Genomic DNA, 23078 nt, shown 5'->3' on the forward strand with positions numbered 1-23078 from the left:
AAGAATCTCCCTTGTGGTCAAGGAGTGACCACCCTGTGCAAACAGGCACCATCCAGCCTTCGACGTCTGCTTTGTTGCAGTTCCCGCCGGAACTCGAGCAACAGAGATCTACGAGATCAAGCTTGCCTGCCTTCTAACAGCCCGATCCACAGTCCCTGCAGAGCTGAGACCCGTGGAGGCGACCGGAAGCGTGCGGCACGCCATCTTGAAAAGACCACGAGACTCTGACCGTGCAGCCCACGAGTGACCCTCGAAGCTGTACAACTGGGTTTGAGAAGCCCCAACCCTGAGCCTCTCTTGCATCGAAGTTCACCCCTCTACACTCGACGAGTGCTGCGTGGGGCCCTTCTGCTTATTTTGGCTCAGCCTGTTGGCTCAGTCACTTGCCAGCTGGCTTGTGGCCCCTGTGCCGACGAAACTTGAAATACGACTTGCGATTCTGGTTGCTCCAGATTTGCACCCGCTCCCCTGAAAAGGAGCCCCCACTCTGACCCTCCTGGTTTGAGTGAGAAGCAATCTCCCGGTTTCGCGTGGATTGCTTTTGCCAAGTGTTGTTTGCTCCAATCTTGAAGCCGACAGCGCCGACGGTGAGAGCCTGCGTGGGACAGATCGTGACCCGCTCCTGGACGTCGCAGATGCCCCAGAGCCCACGTGACAGCGGAGAGAAGCTCCTCGACAACCACCTGATTGCGCCCGACATTGCCTGGTTCCGTCCTGGTTCCACCCTGGTCACTGCTGAGTGACCCAGACTCTGTCCCCTCTGCTTTCAGGTACTTTTCGACTTGAGTCCACCCTTGGACTCCACCCGACACTTCTCTTCACCCCGCCTGCAGCCCTTTCAGCTCCAAGCACCAAGAGCCTGCGTGACGAAACCCGACTCAACTTCGACCCTGTGCACCCGCTTCCTGTGGGTGAGGTAACATTGCAACGCCGGTGTTCCCACACTGGTACACACCTCTAGGGTCTGTGTCTTAAGTTTTGTTCCTCTAGGTTCAGCGGAAGTGTCCTTAAACTTTAACTTTGTAACTTTTACGCACCATTGGTTAACATTGATGCATGCGTGCACATTCTGCACTGCACCCGAATCCCGCGGGCTTTTCCTGACTTCAGCATTGCTTGTCCCGACTGCTCCCAGCGATTCCCTAGGCCCTAGGCCTAACCACTGATCGATTGGTATCTCTTATACCATTTTTTTAGTATATGGTCTGAGTGGCCCCTCGACCTCATCCATATTTGTGCAACTTTGTATGTTATACTGTGCTTTTGATTTCACGCTTGTGCCCCTTTATTCATAAAGAATACTGGGTATTGTTTTTAGTAATAAATACATATGTTTTAATAATATATACTTGTGTGGTGTCCTTTCATTTGATATAACAGGATTGTATGTGGTAAAACAGCTCGCTTAACACGACCTCTTAAGTTAAGCCTTTAGGCTGCTTAGTCCACGCTACCCCTAGGATAGCTTGTCTAATAAGGTTGAGTTACAACCAGACACCATAAGGGATTGTTTGGTCTGATACCAGGTGGTTCCAGAATTGGAAACATCACCTATCAGGCCAACTTCTCACATTGGTGAGCAGCGGTGCGGATTTGAGCTTGCTGTTGTTTTACCATTGCAATCTTTTATGAAATTGAAAGATCACATCAAGTACCTTAGGTACATATAAATCAAAAGCTTAGCATATTTAAGTTCTACTGAACTTAGTAGTTGTAGATTAAAGGGATTAGCACACCCTGACTACAACTCACTAGCAAGGTACAGTAGGGAAACACTTAGTGTAGGTAGGTGCATCACTTACACCACACTAGAGTCATGTCTGACACAGGAAAAGCCTCAGGGTCTGCTCCTGTGACAGTTGACCTTACCCAGGCAACTTCCAGCTATGACAAACTAACCCACAAAGACTTGGTTGCTTTGTGCATCTCAAGAGAGTTAAAAAGGGGCAGAAGTCCCACCAGTCCTTCCCTGATAGCCATTCTAGAACAGGATGACTTAGATAAGGCAAATGTAGTTCCCTTAGAATCAGGAGATGGAGTGAACCCCCCTGTAGCTGAGATCCCCCAGAGGAGGAAGAAGAGGAGGAAGAGGAGGAGGACTCAGAGGTAGAGGACCCTGAAGATCAGGATCTAGGGGTTAATCAGGTTGTAGTTGCCAGGCTTAACCAGGCCAACTTAAACCTACTTGGGAATGGAGAGGGCCAGCACCTCCCTAGATCCCACCAGAGCATTCTCCCAGGCAACAGAAGAGTGAGATCTCCCTCAGGGGACTCTCATATTTCTAGTGCCTCAAGAGAATCTCAGAGAGGTATGACTGCCTCTCAAAAGATAGAGCATAAAGCCAGGATGAGAGCTGTCAAACTCCAAATAGAGAGGGAGGAGGTAGCCCTGGCCCAAGCTAGACTTGCCTTGGCAAGAGAACAGAAGTTGTGTGGCTTAGATGCCACTGGTGGCAGCAATATTCCTAGAGAAAAAGACAGGAGCTATGATAATAGAAACCTGACAAAAATTGTGGCCCCCTACAAGGAAGGGGATGACATCCACAAGTGGATGACTGCTCTTGAGAGAGCCTGCATGGTATAGCAGGTTCCTCAGGATTGGTGGGCTGAAATTTTATGGTACTCCTTTTCAGAGAAAGGGAGGGACAGGCTCCTCACAGTTAGACCTGAGGATGCCAAAAGCTACTCTGTCTTGAAGAGTGCTCTTATTGAAGGGTTTGGCCTAACCACTGAGCAATACAGGTTGTTGTTCAGAGACACCCAAAAAGCACAGACTCAAGACTGGACTGATTTTGTTGATTGTGCCACTAAGGCTCTGGAGGGTTGGTTGCAGGGAAGTAAAGTTTCAGACTATACAGGATTGTACAATCTTATCATGAGAGAACAGATCCTTAATAACTGTACAAACCAGCTGTTGCATCAATACCTTATTGACTCTGATCTGACCTCTCCCCAAGAATTGGGAAAGAAGGCAGCCAAATGGGTCAGAACAAGGATTAAGCAGAAACCCCAGAACCAAGGTGGTGACCAGAAGAAAACAGACCAGAAGGGTGGAAATCAGAAAGATAAAGAAAAAGACCAGTAGTCTTCAGGCCCCCAAAATAGTAATAAGGAGGGTGGTTCCCAAAATGGAAACAAGAAAAAGAAGAATGATGGCCCAAAGAAACCTTGGTGTAATACCTGCAAATCAGTTTCACACTGGGGCAGTGAATGCACCAAGAAAAATCCAGTCCCCACCACTGCAGCTCCTAAAGCACCTGCACCCCCTTGTTCAGTAAGCAGTGGTGGAACACAGCCAAAGGGTGTAGTACGGTTAACCCTGGGTACTGAAGTAGGATCTGGCCTAGTCAGAATCCCTACTCAGGCAGTTCTCCTTTATGATGTGGACTTAGCTTTGTCCACTACAGTGAGTTCCAGTAACCTGGGCAAATATAGGCAGACGCCTTTAATCAATGAGAAACTGGCTCAGGCCTACAGGGACACATGTGCCAGTGTCACAATGGTGACACCTGACTTTGTGGACCCTGGACAAATTCTACTAGGTGAAAGTTACCTAGTGACCAATGTAAGCAACTCCACTACTTCCCATAGTGTGGCAGTTGTGAACTTCTCCTGGGGAGGGGTAGATGGCCTAAAGAAAGTTGTTGTGAGTGCAGACCTCCCAGTAGACTGTCTGTTAGGCAATGATCTTGAAAGCTCAGTTTGGTCAGAAGTGGAGTACAGGACTCATGCAGAAATGCTAGGGATTTCAGCACATGTCCTTGCAGTGACAAGGACTCAGGCTAAGAAGTGCCTTTCTGAACCAGTGGTGGATCTTGGAACAATAGACCAACCACAACCCAAGAGAAGGAGCAAGAGAGGAAAGGCTGAGCCTTCCACCTTGCCCCAGGTTGAGGATCAGGTTTTACAGGAAACTGATTCTGCAGTCCAAGAGGAGACTGTCTCTGAGGAACTTGAACCTGACCAGGTTGAGTTTCTGGGGACAGAGGGACCCTCAAGGGCAGACCTGAGGCAGGCTCAATTAGATTGCCCTTCACTTGAACCCCTCAGACAGCAGGCTGCTGCTGAGGCTGCTGGGGTGCCCAAGGTACCCATACTGTGTATTGGGATGATGGACTCCTTTACTCAGAGGCTAGAGACCCCAAGCCTGGTACAGCCAGGAAGTTGGTTATACCTCTGCAGTTTAGGGGCTTCCTTCTCACCTTGGCCCATGATATTCCCCTTGCAGGACACTTAGGCCAGAACAAAACGTGGGACAGGCTTGTTTCACACTTTCACTGGCCTCATATGTCAGAAAATGTCAAGGAGTTTTGTCGCTCCTGTGTCACTTGCCAAGCCAGTGGTAAGTCAGGTGGCACAACAAAGGCCCCCCTCATACCACTACCTGTGGTGGGGGTACCCTTTGAAAGAGTTGGAATAGATATTGTGGGTCCCATGGATCCTCAAACAGCATCTGGGAACAGATTTATACTGGTGGTAGTGGATCATGCCACCAGGTATCCAGAAGCTATTCCCCTGAGGACCACCACAGCACCTGTGGTGGCAAAAGCCCTCATTGCAGTTTTCTCAAGAGTGGGCTTTCCAAAGGAGGTATTGTCAGACAGAGGTACACACTTCATGTCTAGCTATTTGAAAGCAATGTGGAAGGAATGTGGAGTAAACTACAAGTTTACCACACCCTATCACCCACAGTGCATGGGGCTTGTGGAGAGATTCAACAAGACCCTCAAGGGAATGATAAAAGGATTACCAGAGAAGCTTAGGTGGAAATGGGACATTCTTTTACCCTGCTTGCTCTTTGCTTACAGAGAGGTCCCACAGAAGGGGGTTGGCTACAGCCCTTTTGAACTTTTGTTTGGCCACCCTGTGAGGGGTCCATTATGTTTGGTGAAGGAAGGATGGGAGTTACCTCTCAAAAAGCCTAAGCAAGATGTAGTGGACTATGTACTTGGTCTCCGCTCCAGGATGGCTGAGTATATGGAGAGAGCATCCAAAAAACCTGAAGGCCAGTCAAGAATTACAGAAAGCTTGGCATGACCAAAAGGCTGTTCTGGTTGAGTTCCAGCCAGGGCAGAAGGTGTGGGTGCTGGAGCCAGTGGCCCCAGCAGCACTCCAGGACAAATGGACTGGACCCTACCCTATCATTGAGAAAAAGGGAGAAGTCACCTACTTGGTTGACTTTGGAACCCCTAGGAGCCCCCACAGGGTGCTCCATGTGAATCGTTTGAAAGCATTTGTGGACAGGGAGGACATGAGCTTGCTCATGGCCACAGATGGGGAACAGGAGGAAGAGAGTGACCCTCTCCCAGACCTGCTTTCTCAGAACCCTGATGATGGTTAAGTTGATGGAGTAGCCTTGACAGGCAGCCGCACTGACCAGCAACAGATGGCCTGCAGACAGGTTTTGCAAGCCCACAGACACTTGTTTTCACTCACACCCAGCCAGACTAACTGGTGCACCCATGAGGTGGACACTGGTGACAGTCTGCCTGTCAAGAATAAGATCTACAGGCAACCTGACCATGTCAGGGATTGCATCAAGGCTGAGGTGCAAAAGATGTTGGAGCTTGGAGTGATTGAGCCATCAGAGAGCCCATGGGCCAGCCCAGTAGTCCTTGTGCCAAAACCTCATACCCAAGATGGAAAGAGAGAAATGAGGTTTTATGTGGACTACAGAGGTCTCAATGCTGTCACTAGGACAGATGCACATCCCATTCCAAGAGCAGATGAGCTCACTGACAGATTGGCTTCTGCCAAGTTTCTGAGCACATTTGATTTGACAGCTGGCTATTGGCAAATCAGACTAGCTGAGGAGTCAAAAGCCAAGACAGCATTCTCTACCCCTAGTGGACATTATCAGTTTGTGGTGATGCCCTTTGGTTTGAAGAATGCACCTGCCACCTTCCAAAGGTTGGTGAATCAAGTCCTTGCTGGGTTGGATGACTTTTGTGCAGCATATCTAGATGATATTGCTGTCTTTAGCTCCACCTGGGAGGATCACCTGATCCACCTGAAGAAGGTTCTGGAGGCCCTGCAAAAGGCAGGCCTGACTATCAAGGCTACCAAGTGCCAGATAGGGCAGAGTAAGGTTGTGTACCTGGGCCACCTAGTAGGTGGGGGTCAGGTTCAACCACTGGAGAGCAAAATCCAGACCATACAGGACCGGGCTCCTCCAGTTACCCAGACACAAGTCAAAGCCTTCTTGGGCCTGACTGGGTATTACAGAAAGTTTGTGAAAAACTATGGGTCCATTGTGACACCATTAAATGACTTGACATCAAAGAAGATGCCAAAAAAGGTTCAGTGGACAGTTAGCTGTCAAAAGGCATTTGAGGACCTGAAGAAGGCCATGTGCTCTGCACCTATCCTGAAGAGTCCTGACTACTCCAAACAGTTCATTGTACAGACAGATGCTTCTGAGTTGGGGGTGGGAGCTGTGCTTTCACAATTTAATCAAGATGGTCAAGACCAGCCCATTGCTTTAATTAGCAGAAGGCTGACCCCCAGGGCGAAACGTTGGTCAGCCATTGAGAGGGAGGCCTTTGCTGCGGTTTGGGCCCTGAAGAAGTTGAGGTCCTACTTGTTTGGAACTCACTTTCTAGTTCAGACCCTCTTGTGGCTCAATCAGATGAAGGGTGAAACCCCCAAACTGCTCAGGTGGTCCATTTCCCTACAGGGGATGGACTTTACAGTGGAGCACCGCCCAGGGACTGACCATGGTAATGCAGATGGTCTCTCCAGGTACTTCCACTTAGAACATGAAGACTTATCTGGTCAAGGTTAGTTTAATGTCCCTGCGTTTGGGGGGGGGGTTGTGTAGGAGAGTAGGGTCTGCTATCCTATGGTCACCCCAAATTTTTGCTTTTTGCTTCACTGGTTTTCGACTACTGAGGCTGTGGGCCTGCTAATCAGACCCCCAGCCTGCTGTTCTCTCACTAAATTAATGATACATGTGCTATAGGTACATACCACAATTGGAAATGGACTCCTTGTCAGCCCCTGTATAATGCACTATAGGTGCCCAGGGCAAGGCCTACCAGGGGCTGCAGCATATCTTTTGCCACCCCTGGATGGTTCTTAAATTGACACAACTGGCTGATCACTCAGCTGGGGTATGGTGGTGTAATCACCCCTTGCTTAGATATAGTATACCTATATCTAAACCTATATCTGGACACATATTAACCTGTGAGCCACTCCTGTGGAAGGCCTCATCAATCCTGGAGGCAGAGTGCGTGGTTTAATGTGAGATGGAGCTCTAGCATGAGCTGAGCCTGTCTGCAGCCGTCGGGAACAACTCCCTAAGCTGTTTCAGGATAATGCCATACCATATACTCTTAAGTGCATTATAATCCTCGCGGTTATATAGCAACTTTTGTTTGGCTTTATCAAAACATGTCGTGTAAGGTGTCATACGATTTGGAATACTATCCCCTCGCCAGTTCTGGCGACGGGGATAGCATTCCACCCCTCTAGAGGGGTAAGACATGTTACTTTACTTAAATGCGGTTAATTTCTAAAAGGGCCTCAGATCCACAAAATGGATGCTTCTGCCACAGACACAGGTCTGACCCCCTGCAGCTGACCGAAACTCAGCCAAGGGGGCCTGGACAAAGGGTTTCCTGTCGCAGGGAGGTGTCACACCCCCCCAGACAGGAGATAGTGGATTGTAGCAGGGAGGTTTGAAAGAAACCAGACAGTGCTGGGGGCGCACAAGGCTGCCCCTTGCATAATCCGACCAAACCGGTTCTGGGGCACTCCAGCCCTCGTGCCAGCGTGGCCTGGATCAAAGGAAGGGGGTGTATCCACCTACTTCCTGGGTCCCACCCATAGGAGGGGACCTAGCAGGAAATCCAGCCCCCTAGATTGGTATAAGAATGGGAGCAGTGCCAATGCACTTCAGATTATCCTGATGAAACATAAGAAACGAAACTCTGGACCCTTCGACATCCTACTCGACGTAGAAGACTGAAGAATCTCCCTTGTGGTCAAGGAGTGACCACCCTGTGCAAACAGGCACAATCCAGCCATCGACGTCTGCTTTGTTGCAGTTCCCGCCGGAACTCGAGCGACAGAGATCAACGAGATCAAGCTTGCCTGCCTTCTAACAGCCCGATCCACAGTTCCTGCAGAGCTGAGACCCGTGGAGGCGACCGGAAGCGTGGGGCACGCCATCTTGAAAAGACCACGAGACGCTGACCGTGCAGCCCACGAGTGACCCTCGAAGCTGTACAACGGGGTTTGAGAAGCCCCAACCCTGAGCCCCTCTTGCACCAAAGTTCACCCCTCTACACTTGACGAGTGCTGCGTGGGGGCCTTCTGCTTCTTTTGGCTCAATGCGTTGGCCTGGTCACTTGCCAGCTGGCTTGTGGCCCCTGTGCCGAGGAAACTTGAAATACGACTTGCGATTCTGGTTGCTCCAGATTTGCACCCACTCCCCTGAAAAGGAGCCCCCACTCTGACCCTCCTGGTTCGAGTGAGAAGCAATCTCCCGTTTTCCAATGGATTGCTTTTGCCAAGTGTTGTTTGCTCCAATCTTGAAGCCGACAGCGCCGACGGCGAGAACCTGCGTTGGACAGATTGTGACCCGCTCCTGGACGTCGCAGATGCCCCAGAGCCCACGTGACAGCGGAGAGAAGCTCCTCAACATCCACCTGATTGCGCCCGACATTGCCTGGTTCCGTCCTGGTTCCACCCTGGTCACTGCTGAGTGACCCAGACTCTGTCCCCTCTGCTTTCAGGTACTTTTCGACTTGAGTCCACCCTTGGACTCCACCGGACACTTCTCTTTCACCCCGCCTGCAGCCCTTTCAGCTCCAAGCACCAAGAGCCTGCGTGAAGAAACCCGACTCAACTTCGACCCTGTGCACCCGCTTCCTGTGGGTGAGGTAACATTGCAACGCCGGTGTTCCCACACTGGTACACACCTCTAGGGTCTGTGTCTTAAGTTTTGTTCCTCTAGGTTCAGCGGAAGTGTCCTTAAACTTTAACTTTGTAACTTTTACGCACCATTGGTTAACATTGATGCATGCGTGCACTTTCTGCACTGCACCCGAATCCCGCGGGCTTTACCCGACTTCAGCATTGCTTGTCCCGACTGCTCCCAGCGATTCCCTAGGCCCTAGGCCTAACCACTGATCGATTGGTATCTCTTATACCATTTTTTTAGTACATGGTCTGAGTGGCCCCTCGCCCTCATCCATTTTTGTGCAACTTTGTATGTTATACTGTACTTTTGATTTAACGCTTGTGCCCCTTTATTCATAAAGAATACTGGGGATTGTTTTTAGTAATAAATACATATATTTTTATAATATATACTTGTGTGGTGTCCTTTCATTTGATATTACAGGATTGTATGTGGTAAAACAGCTCGCTTAACACGACCTCTTAAGTTAAGCCTTTAGGCTGCTTAGTCCATGCTACCCCTAGGATAGCTTGTCTAATAAGGTTGACTTACAACCAGACACCATAAGGGATTGTTTGGTCTGATACCAGGTGGTTCCAGAATTGGAAACATCACCTATCAGGCCAACTTCTCACAGGCGCCAAAAAGTTATTGGTTTTAGTCCCAGCTCTTCCGTGATTGGTCTCAGACCCAAGTCCAGTCTCATCAGAAGGAGCGGGGTGCTTGTTGGTAAGGCCGCCAACTGTCTGATGAATTTATTTTCAGTAATCAGCAGGTTTTGGGCAGAAGTGTGCCCCCACAATTCCCCTCCGTATAAAACTGCCCCTCTTGCCTGAATTTTATAAATTTGAAGCACATGACCAAAGGGTTTGTAGATCGACCTACTTGCCATCCTGCAAATGCCACCCTTTAGCTGGACCAATTTCATGTTAGCCTTGGTCCGGTGCGTGTCCCATGTCATTTCCTGATTCATAGTTACACCAAGGTATTCGAAAGTGAGAACTCTCTCGAGTCTTAGTGCGCCTATGGTAGGGTTGGGGCGTGTTGTGGGGGCGTTGAGAATCATGAATTTGGTTTTCAGGGCATTGATCTCAAGCCCCCACTCCACACAAAAAGCTGAAAACCCGTCCAAGACCCGTTGTATTCCCATGGGGGACTTGGACAGCAGCAGGGTATCGTCCGCGAACATGATAGCAGGCACCCTGCTGTCGTTTAACTTCGGAGCATCAATGTCACACATCCTGGTCAGATGGGCTATTACCCCGTTGACAAAGAGGCAGAACAGGGTCGGCGCGAGCACACAACCCTGTCTCACCCCCCTGTCAACGGGGAACCTTCCAGAAAGTGCCCCATTTCTACCGCACCTGACACGTGCAAAATTTCCCTAGTGTAATCTTATCAGAATGGTCAGGATGTCAGCCGGAATACCCAACTACGCCAGTACGGTCCATAGTCTATCTCTTGGTACTAAGTCGAAGGCGGCTCACAAGTCCACAAATACCGTGTACAAGCTGCCGCCCCGATTGCCGCGGTCTTCCAGAACAGAAGATTCAGGCGGAAGATCTGGTCCATAGTTGAGACCACTCTTCTAAATCCCGCCTGGTAGGGACTAAGAATGGTGAATTCCTCTATCCAATTTTGGAGGCGATCTAATATCAGCCTACCAAATAATTTCTGGAGTAGGTCTATGAGGCTGATAGGCCTGTAGTTGGCTGGGAGCAGATGCGATCCCTTTTTAAATATGGGGACAATCTCTGTGCCCAGCCAAGTACAGGGAACCTCCATACCCCTCTAGACAACGTTGAATAGCCACACCAAGTAGGGGGCCCATACATCAGGCTCCTGTTTGAATAAGTCGCCCGGCAAGCAATCCAATCCCGGCACTTTGCCTGTTGCCAGCCCTGCAATGGCTGCTCGTACCTCCATCTCTGTGAAAGGATCCCCTTCCTCTAATACTCAGTGTTTTTAATACATACCCCTGTGGAAGTGCCATCTGTGGCTCCACCACTGTAATAGGGGTAAGCCAGGTCTCTGTGAGAAATAGGAGGTCCGGTCTTTCAGATAGGACCAAATCAAACACATCAGCATGGTGTTTAACTAGGGAGCAGCAGTTCAGACTGAGGATTTTAAGAGCCTGGGAAGGGGGCTTTGCCAGGGCATTTATATTAAAGCTATAGTGGCAGTGGTTACTTTTACAAAGTGGAATCACACGATTAAGATGATTTAAAGTAAGTTTATTCCAAGTGAAAACCCCCGAGAAACAGTTACAGGCAACTGCTCTTAAAGGCTGCTCGCTGCTACTCCAAACGTTTTAATAACTAGCCTACAAACATTCTAAGAAAAAGAGACATGACAATAGAACATAGCACAGAACATACCAGGATGTAACACATCCCTCTTCCTAATAAAACAAAAAAAAAACAATAAAAAATAAAACACATTTAGATGAATTAAACAAATGATAAGACATAACGCAAGTAAAATTTATGTACATTCAAGAATATAAAATATAGTTATTAAGCTTAATAGGTTTTTCCACAATCCGTCCAGATAATCTTCTCGTATTAGGAACACATTTCTCAACAGATAGAGATAACTTTGGATGAACAATGACAGACTTAGCTTGAACCTCTCCAGAATATGCCTTTCCTGGAAACCCTACTGTTGATTTAGAAGGAACAATGCCAGACTTTGATTGCACAGAAACATCAGTTGATTTAGAAGGAACAATGCCAGAATTTGATTGCACAGAAACATCACTATTCCTGTTCAACCAAATGTTACATTCCAACTCATTGCACAAAACAACACTGTTAAGATTCCATTTGCGCCCATCATCTAACAACACACAATTCCCTCTTACTTCCAAAATTCTCTTTGGCTGCGACCATTTGGAAGAACCATCCTTAGACAAACCAAACCGTGAAGATCTCACCCAATCACCGACAAAAAAACTTTGCACACGTTTCTTAATTTTGTTGTTGTGTCTGTCAACATACTTTTCCTGGTATACATTCATTCTATCTCTAAGACACTCCTTGGAAATATTTCTAGAAGACGTTTTAAGCATCCATGCAGGAGTTACTTTATTACATGCAGAACGTCCCTTAAGAAGATTGAACGGGGACACTAAAGTTGCAGAATGTGGAGTATTGCGATAACTCCAAATCATATCCTTAACAGCAATTTTACAATCTGCACCTTCAACCACTGCTAACTGTATACACTCCTTCAATACACGGTTGAATCTTTCCACCATACCGTTTTCCCTTGGACAATATACCGCAGAAGTAACATGTTTTACACCACACAACCGTAAATAATTTTGAAACTCACAAGCTACAACTTGTGGACCATTATCAGTAGTAATTGTCTCTGGAAATCCCTCTCTGTGGAATAGCTCTTCACAAAAACTAATCATGTTAGTGGCCTTAATATCTCTAACAAATGCTACCTCAGGCCATTTACTGTGATAATCCATTAAAACAATGGCGAATTTCCCAGCAATATTACCAACACTAAATGGACCACAAATATCCATAGCCAACCGTTGCCGCGGTTTGTCCGGAAATGGAACAGGACTAATGCTTGATTCTTGTGAAACATGAGACTTATTACTACAAGTACATGCCGTACAGTTCCTGACGCACCTTTCAACATCTTTATCCATTCCAGGCCACCAACAATCACACCTACACCTTCTCTTCATACCAGACATTCCTGCATGCCCCTCATGAATATGATCTAATAATCTGTTACGTAAACCAGATGGTTCAACAAGTTTGTCTGCTCTCCTAACAATGCCATCTACAAGATCATAAGAAAGTTCTGACCATACCGTCTTATACTCAGACAATTCACAATCACTCCATGAAAAACGATTGCACACTGAAGCTAACCGAGCAATCACTTGTTTCAACACAACATCCTCCTGAACAGCTTGTTTCCACTCAACCAAATCAATAGCACAATTGCAAGCTTCATCCACCCTAGCTACTGACCAATCTTCATCCTGATCCAGTACGATGTCACCCTCACAGATTGGAAGACGCGATAAACAATCAGCATTAAAAAATTTAATTCCAGGTACATACTTCAGTTCAAAATCATATTCCTGCAGTTTGTAAATATGTTGGAACTGGGGTCACCAGTCCCCTAGGGTAGCATGGCACGAGCGGGTAGGCATCCGAAAGCACATGTGTTAAGCGATCATGCAGCACACACTCACACTGAGACAGAAACCTGGGCACGCAATAAATGACTCCACTACAGAGCTTGTATAAAAACAAGTGATTTGTATTAAGATAAATAATCAGATAGATAGAGCAGGATCAGGGAAATCATAAATTCATTTAAAATACATGTGTCTCAAGACTTGCAATCAATATTGGATGAATAAATATCCGTTCTGCAATAAAAATTAAATATTGGATAAATAAATAGTTAAATACATTTTTAGTGGGACACAGGCCCGACCTACGCCTTGCTTCTTGGTCAGTACCTGAAAGGAATACATCTCAAAGTCATAAGAACAACACTGCATTAAGCATCAATATCCATTTCCTCAGGTAAACAAAGGGACAGTTCCATAACAGAAACATCTCCCCGCTGTAGGAATAAACAATTCGTTAAGTGTAGTTCAAACATTTCCTTAAATATGAAACATTTCATTTACCACAAAAGTATGTGGACGTAACTCTCCTCCTGTAATAGGAATTAAACATTTCATTAAGAATAATTATTCCATATAACAAGGTTGGGCATCCCTTTGGGAGAACTTCTCATTGGGCCCAGCTAACCATTGCATTAGCCAGCACTAACTAGGAGAAAACATTGCAATCTAGGTAACCATCCCCTTGTGCAGGTTTAACTGTATCAGGGCTACACCAACATTCCATCAGGGAAGTAGAAATCCCTACATTGAGCAGGTGTAAGTAGATCTCTGTTATAGCAGGGGTATGAGACCCTTCCCTGGGCAGGAGTAAACATTGCCTCAAATGAGGTCAACACCTTTCATTAGGCATAAAGTATTTCTTTAGGCATCACACACCATCCTATTACCTGATGCCTGAACAGGCAGGGCCTTCCCCCTATTAATCAGGAGCTTACAGGTAAAACATTTCCTGCAATAGAGATAATCAGTTTAGCAGAAGTAAAACACTTCACTGAGGGTAAAACATTTCATTAACCATTTCCTTAGGCAGGAATGAAACTCCTATGGCAGGAATAAAAACACGCCACTGCGGATGAAACATCTCATTAGGCAGTGTAACTATATCCTTTTAGCATTAACGTTCCCCTACTCAGCAATCAACAGTTAACAACTCTTCAAGGCAGAGATAACCATTTTTAACAGGCAAGCCTGAGCTTAGAAGACTTGGTTTATGCATGTAAAGCCTTTTAGTAAATGTAAACATTTCTTTAAAGCAAGGAGCACCTCACTCCATAACTGTGGGCATGTGCTCCACCTTTCAACCAACATGAATAAATGTTTCATTAGTCAGCAGACACAGTTCATTATGCAGCTGTTGGCGTTTCCACCCCCAGGCCAGGATCAACATTCTAATTCCTACATTAAGCAGGCATAAACCTTTCAGCACCCAAGAGTAATCCTGTAAATAAGTAGAGGTTATAACACTGGGGCAGGGGTGTAATAAAACTTCTATAGTTCAGAATAATCCTGGTTCCAAGCAGGAATAACCACTTCAAAACTCTTCCCCAATCATAGGTAACATCCCCCTAATCAGGAGTAAACATTACAGGGAAGGAATCAGGCATAGGTATTTCATTAAGTAACTTATAAATAGAACATTACTCATTGCTAGAGAGCAACATCTCATTAAGCAAGCACAGGCCTTGCTTTAGACTAGTAAAACATTTCTGTTAATTAAGGTGAACATTTCAATAAGCAATTCAGTAAAGCATTCTCAATGAGCATTTTACTATGCCTTGGACTCCCCTATGCAGGGCTAAGCCATCGCAGGTGAACTCAGTATGTCTTTAGGCCTACGCCGGAACCAGGGCCCAAACAGTTAATGAATGGCAAGCCTGTCCTCAGGCATAAACAGTAACTTAATGGCCTCCAGTCACTAGAGGCACATAGGGGCCAACAGGTGGGCACTTAAGGTCAAAAATACAGCGTTTCTCTGGGGCCTACAAGAGAGCGCTTGGAGGCACAATTACAGCGCTTCTATGGGACATTCAAGAAAGCGCTTGGAGTGAAATTACAGCGCTTCCCTGGGCACTACCTCAGTTCCTCACATGACAGCGCTTGGCCACAGGCAATGCTGGGGACAGCGCTTCAGCAGGCAATCAGGTTTAGATAATAGCACCCTGCAGGTACAGCACTTCACAAGGCAGCAACCCCCTTCAGTACCTCAGCACTCTTCACAGGGACAGCAAAGGAGCGTTGGGGGAGCAGGGAGTCAGCGCTTCAGAAGGCAGCAACTTCTAGAGCCACAGATGTTCTTGGTGACACAGCGCTTCAGGGGGATAGCGCTTTTCAGGATTCACAGCGCTACGATATAGCAGGCAATTCACAGCAGAGGTAGCGCTCGGCAGACAGTTCATTCCAGGTAGCGCTGCTGAAGGGCACCACAGAATATAGCGCTTCAGGCAGGAATCACGCCCAGGATTCTAGCGCTTCACAGACAGCAGGGTGCAGGGCTATAGCGCTTTGGCCCACACGAGGTGGGGGCAAGACCAGCAGGTCTAATAACATTCAGTTCAGGGTGCTGCAGTTCAGGCAAATATAGCGCTTCAGAAGGCAGCAACCCCCTCCATTACTTCAGCGCTCTTCACAGGGTCAGCAAGGGCAGCGCTAGATATACAGGACAGGTGACACCCCAGTAGCAGGTTAGCAAGGGAGACCCCAGGTGACATCAGGAAACGCAGGGTCAGTACCGCGCCAATACCTGTTTGCTTCTTCAAAAGTCCTGTGATGATTTAATTTCTTCTTAGCGCTTTAGGTTTCTTGCGCCCTTGTAAATAGAGGCTTAGTTTCTTCTTGGCGTGATGTTTCTTGCGCCCTTGTAAATAGAAGCTTAGTTTCTTGTTGGCGTGATGTTTTTTGTGCCCTTTGGTTTCTTGTTTCCTTGAAGGGGGTTAAGTTGGTGGCTGGTGTTAGATCTCCTCAGCCAATCCCCTCAAGTGGTCCCTGGGGGTTCCCTTCCACGGGGTTAGGTCAGTGGGGGGGTACAGGATGCCTCAATACTTGTAAAGCAGCACTCTAGGCCCTGTCATTTCCAGCATCATAAGACCCTGCCCTGACCCTCACTGCCTATCCTCCTGCTTAGGTTCTTCCCCAGGTCTTCCCCTCAGTCACTCTGACAGGAAAGTTTTCCTTCCTTTCCTTATACAGTGCCAGTTGACAGTTGGCAGTGGCAGTTGGTGTCACCTCACCTGTTCCAGAAGGTTCCAGGGGGTTCTAGGAGGTTCCACCATTCTACCTGTGGGCAGGCTGGCAGGCTAAGTTGATACATTGTTTGGAGGGTTCCAGCCAGGCCCTAGCCACTAGAATGCGCCCACTAACCCCGCTGCAGCAGCAGTGGTCAGTGGCAGCCATGTTAGGGGTATAAGACACCTGCATCTTAACATCAGTTTCACAGTACACAGGGCTTTCCTCACTACACAAGGCCTATACATTGTTGTTACAATAGGGGCATTCTAAATTAAAAGGGGTAAAAAATGAAAAATTTCTGGGGAAAGGGCCAAGTCCCACAAAATCGATTTTGCAATTCTGGGAGTGGCCCTGCCTGCACCTTTAGTAGTACATATGTCCACAAGAGGTTTATGATCAGTTCTTAACTCAAAATGTGTTCCCCAAACATAATTCCTAAAATAATTTACACCCCAAAAACAAGCTAGCGCCTCTTTCTCTATGACCGAGTATGAGGGTTCAGCACCTTTTAAAGTACGCGATGCAAACGCTACTGCCCATTCAAATTTGTCTTTCCCTTGCATTAAAACAGCCCCCAGTCCATATGCACTTGCGTCAACTACAATGACTGACTTCTTGTTGGGATCAAAAGGTTTAAGTGCTACAGCATTTAAGATGTCCTTCTTAACATCGTCAAAAACTGATTAGCATTCAGCATTCCACATAAATGTAGCTCCTTTTTTCATCAATAACCTTAAACAAAAGACTTTTGAAACAAAATTGGACACAAATTTGGAGTAATACTCCGCCAGACCTAAAAAAGAACGCAGTTGGTCCTTATCAGATGGTGATGGAGCATTCTTAATTGCATCTAATAAGTTTTTCTTAGGTCTAACACCTTCTGCTGACAAGGTATGACCAAGATATTCAATTTCATTTGTGGCAAACTTACATTTCTCAGCAGCAACAGTCAAACCAGCACACTGAAGTTTGGACAAAACGTCATTTAAAACTTTGTCATGGTCAACTCCACTTTTCCCCCACACAAGCACATCGTCTTGCAACACTAACATATTGGATATGCCTTCAAGAACCCTGCACATAACTCTCTGAAAAACAGCTGATGCAGAGGATAAACCGAAAGGCATTCTTAAAATCTGAAAAGCTCCTTCAGGAGTAATAAAAGATGTTAAGTGACGAAATTCCGGGTGTAATTTTATCTGGTGGTACGCATTAGATAGATTAATCGATGAAAAATACTCAGCATTGTTAACTGATGCAACCATTTTATTGATTTTAGGTAAAGGGTAGTGATCCACCCAAATGTTCTTGTTTAAGTCCCTTAAATCAACACACATGCGTAATTTGCCATTGGGTTTTCGCCCTAAAACCACTGGACTGAGCCAATCAGACGCCTCTATGGGCACAATGATGTTCTGTTGACATAATCTATCCAGTTCTATCTTTAGTTGTGACCTTAACACCAAAGGAACATTGCGTACTTTATGAACTACAGGTATACAATCAGGTTTAAGGATTATCCGATGTTCAAACTTTTTAAGACATCCTAATTTTGGACTAAATATCTCTGGACATTTTTTATGCCATTCGAACCCAGCATCACTTTGAGTTAACAACACCTGGTCCGGATTTTTCTTATGCCAATTGGAAGTTAACAGAACTTGATCAGGATGATTTGGATCCAGAATTATCCCCAAATTCTTTTGTTCCTTCCACCCTAACAAAGCTCTTCCCTTTTCTACAACATAAACAGTTCCCTGTGTATTTCTACCTTTAAAAAAATATCACTAACAAAACAGCCAATCACTGGTAATCTGATGCCCAAATAGCCCACAGGAGTTTTTTCAGGAGATGTAAGATCACATTTGCCACATAACTCACACATGTTCTTGTCAATTATAGTATACGGTGAACAAGAATCGGCCCACAAGAACAAACTGCGATTGTTGACAAAAACCTCACATTTAGGAGGTTGAGTTTCTTCAGCTATTTCATTTACCTCATTATTCCAGATTGCCATAACTTCAACCTCACTATCACTACTTAAATAAGCGGGCTGCTCAACCAAATTAACAGAATTTTTCCATGCACCCGGATTGTCAGATCTGCACATTTTAGCAAAATGTCCAGTTTTGCTACACTTGAAACACGTGACATTTGATGCAGGACACCAAGAATTTTCAGCGACATGTCTACTGTTCCCACACCTAAAACAGAAACGTTTGTTAAAACTTGGTGTTTTGTTGGGAAATGATTTGGTTTGTGGCATTGCACTCTTGTTGTAAGTAGGGAAGGTTCGAGGTTTACTTTTGACACTATCTCGCTTAGAACTGTATTTGTTGTCAAAAAATGTTGGTTTGTTATTAACAATAGCACATACATCACTACGATCGTTCCCATTTACATCATTACGATCCTTACTAAGTTCACCACTTAATTCCTTGACATAACGAGAATTGTTTTCTACTCTTCTAGCTACACTAATAGTTTTTTGAAGAGATGGATCCTTTAAATCCAACAACTTCTCTTGGATTTTAGCATTATTGGTTCTATTGATAAATTGATCCCTTATAATTTCTTCATGCAATTCTCTAAATGTACATGTGGCAGCCAACCTTCTTAACACAGCTATATATTGTTCAACTGTTTCACCAGCTAGTTGAGCTCTTGAGAAAAACTTGTGTCTCTCCACAACAATGCATGTTTTTTTCCCATAATTCTCTTCTAATGCTTTTAACGCATCAAGATATTCATCAGACATAAATTGTTCAATTTTTTAACTATCAAACACAATCTCCTCATCACTATCATCTTTACCACTACCTACAGTAACCTTTGAGGTCGTACCATTCGCACTGGAAGCATGTATAGGTAAAGTCTTTAACACTTTTCTTCCTTCAACACCAAGACTATGTTTTAACAATGCTAATTTGCGTGATGGAAGAAAGACTTCCCCACCAATGGCTTCCAAATATGTTTCAAAGGATGCTTGCCAATCCTCCCATATCATAGGGGGAACACCAGGGTCTTGTAAAAATTTTGGGGGAACCAAAATAGTATTTGTCTCCATAATTGAGCTTAAAAATGAAGAAATTATTATCAGTGAAATATAACTACAAAATGGTATGACAAAATTACTAGAAAATGAGTATACATAAAGAGTTAAGTAAAATTAACAAACTAACATAAGAAAAGTAGTCACCGTTGTCATAGTATCTTTTCTTTCACTGGAGAAATAATGTATTAATATAATTAACACAGTTAAGTAAATACCAGCTTAAAAATATCCATTAAACGCGAAGTTTTGTAGTAAATTGACACATTCGGCTTGATAAACGATGCTTGGATGTTCGTGTTCCGTGTTGCCTAGATACACGCCCCAGAATGCACTGTGATATCGAAGATGCCTTGCGTAGAAGACGACGCGCCCAGAATGCACTGCAGTATTCAAGCCGCTCCTCCAAAAGATGACGAGGTCTCTACTGTGTTCGGATGAGCGTGCGCGATTGAAAGTTCTGCTGCACGAAGACGATACGTTTAAAAGATGCAGGTTCAGTACATTTCTGTCATCTATCAAAATATTGTCAATTCAGTCCAATAATAAAATCGCACCAGGGCAACTCCACAACGCCTTCGGCAATTTCAAATTACAGCGTGACACAGTTGCTACTCACGAAAATTGCTGACAAGCAAATCGCACTTCGGCAACCACTCAATGCCCCCAGCGATTACTGCACTCCTGTCTTAAATGCCCGCAGCGATCACCGCATTCCCATTGGCAATCGGATCTTGTGCATTCCTGTTGGCAATCAGATCTTCGTGTCTGGACGACACGTCGTGTCTTCTTTTCCTTTACCCCTTCAAAAGTTGTAATCATTGCGGCTTCTCCTCTTTTCCTTTTTTTTTTTGCAGTCTCGGGGGTTAATTAGGTGGGTTCTCCCTCGTCGCCACTTTTACAAAGTGAAATCACACGATTAAGATGATTTAAAGTAAGTTTATTCCAAGTGAAAACCCCCGAGAAACAGTTACAGGCAACTACTCTTCAAGGCTGCTCGCTGCTACTCCAAACGTTCTCATAGCTAGCCTACAAACATTCTAAGAAATTAAAGAGACATGACTATAGAACATAGCACAGAACATACCAGGATGTAACAGTTACAACGCGACAGACAATCAGCTGGGCTCCTAACCTGGTTAATCCATGGGTTCCAGGTAGTTCTCAGTAAGAGAAGTTCATTCGAAGAGTAAATCCATCTGTTTGTGTCCAAACAGGCAATATACCTGGTGCCTGGTGACGTCCAGGCACGGACAGGCGTAGACAGGCTTGCCTTTAGCATGCCAGTGGCGGTCCAGCGGCACACCCACTGCGTGCATCCTTAAATGGCCTGGGGGCACAACTGGCTCCTCCCAATCTTGCATCTGATTGGGCAAGGCCACCCAATCAGTGCAGACAGTGCCGTTGGCGGAAAGAGCCTGAATACACAACAATACTAAAAGAGGTTGCCAAAAAATGGCGAGACAACTCTTGAAAAGTAAAGTATATTTAAAATAGCAGAAACGGGACAGAGGACCTGAGCAATGCACACACACTTGCTTGCATTACTAAAAATAAAAGCGGATTACCGCGTCTGCGCTGCGGCCATCCTGAAATGGCTGGGGGGCACAACTGGCTTCTCCCCACCTTGCATCTGATTGGGCAAGGCCACCCAATCAGTGCAGACGGTGCCGTAGGTGGAAAATGCCTGAAACACAACAATAAAAAAGCAGTAGCCGAAAAGTGGAGAGGCACCTCTTCATAAGTAAAGTATATTTAAAATAGCAGCAACAAGACCGAGGTCCTGAGCAAAGCACACACACTCGCTTGCGTTACAGAAAATAAAAGTGGATTACTGCATCAGCACTGCGGCCATCCTAAAATGGCAGGGGTGTACAACTGGCTCCTCCCAACCTTGCATCTGATTGGGCAAGGCCACCCAATCAGTGCAGACAGTGCCTTAGGCGGAAAAGGCCTGAAAACACAACAATACTAAAAGTGGTAGCTTAAAAGTGGCGAGACAACTCTTCAAAAGTAAAGTATATTTAAAATAGCAGAAACAGGACCGAGGTCCTGAGCAATGCACACACACTCACTTGTGTTACAGAAAATAAAAGCGGAGTAGTATACTAATACGCTATGGTGAGGTGCAGCCTGTAATTAACCACCCCTTCACTCTTACTCTCATAATGAGGGCCTAGCTTTAGAGCTGCAGTCGAACACAGAGAATGATGGGTCATTAGGTTTTGAATAGGTGAGATAAGTAAAGTTTTATTCAGAAATCAAAGGACGTTGATTTAATACTACTCAATAAATGTGGAGACCTGATTCTTTTTTATGCTCAGATCCGATGGAGGGTTGCTATGGCCAAAGGTTGCTGTTATTATAAGTTATTCTTTAGCAGAACCAGCCCTGTCTGATGCTATTGTTGGGCCTAGGTTTAAAACTTTGGGGCATATTTATGGGGATTTGGCGTAGGGCAGCGCAGCATGTCTCCTTTCTGCACTGTCCTGCATCAAAGTGAAACAACAGAAATGTGCCATATCTATGGCATATGGATCCTTCTGCTCTTTTTCGACTGCAGTGGTGCCATTTTGGCAGCCTAGTGCCAACACAGATACCATTGCATCATGGTGCAAGGGTGCCTTCATTGCATGCAGGATTCTTTTTGTGCAGCACACCTTCCTGCACATAAACAATCCGGGAGGCTTTTTTCTCTTTCTATATGTGCTTCAGAATGTTATTTCTCCTTGTTGGGCGTCCACTTGGAGGTGTAAGGTTTTGGTGCATTCCCAGGTTTAGATGGTCTTATAAACCTGGGGATGCATCAAAATCCATGAGTGCTGTCTGGAACAATCACCAGGAAGCCCACGGAATGACCCCCAAGCTCACAGTAAGGCAACACTGTGATGTGCGCTGCCTTGCCTTACTCCATATCAATGAGGCCATTCAAAACCAGGCAAAGTGACTTTGGGTTGCCTCATGATTACGATTTGGTGGTTTATGCTGCTGTTGTGTCACACAACGTGAATCAACAGCTGCCAAGGGACTCATAAATATACCTCTTAATTTGGGACCCTTATGTGGTTTACGGCAGAATGAGTATCATGTTGCAAATAGAAACAACATCCTGATTCTCTTTTGGAGGCATCTCTAGAAAATGGCAACACCTAGTGGTGTTTGCATTAACTGACTCAGAATAAGCCTAAAATATTTAGCTGCTGCTCCCCTTGCGACGACCCTGAATTAAATAACGTGAAGAAAACCAGGCAGCAGTTTGTTAGCAGAGGGCGCCAGGGCCCTGCAAAGTTCAGTACTTGGATCATCCAGCCCGACTTCCCTCATATCTCCTTCACTTACGATGGCTCTGAGTAGACCAGGGTAGAGAACACTGCCTCAGTTTCCTGGCTCCAACAACTTCAGGTTAACCCTTCAATAGAAAAAAATGCATCACAAACAGAGGAAGTATATTTAAAAGAACAGGACCGCGGTCCTGAGCAATGCACACACACTCGCTTGCGTTACAGAAAATAAAAGCGGATTACTGCATCAGCGCTGCGGCCATCCTGAAATGGCAGCGGTGTACAACTGGCTCCTCCCAACCTTGCATCTGATTGGGCAAGGCCACCCAATCAGTGCAGACAGTGCAGTAGGCGGAAAAGGCCTGAAAACACAACAATACTAAAAGTGGTAGCTTAAAAGTGGCGAGACAACTTTTCAAAAGTAAAGTATATTTAA

Source organism: Lissotriton helveticus, chromosome 11 (genome assembly GCF_964261635.1).
Source record: "Lissotriton helveticus chromosome 11, aLisHel1.1, whole genome shotgun sequence".
Taxonomy (NCBI): Eukaryota; Metazoa; Chordata; class Amphibia; order Caudata; family Salamandridae; genus Lissotriton; species Lissotriton helveticus.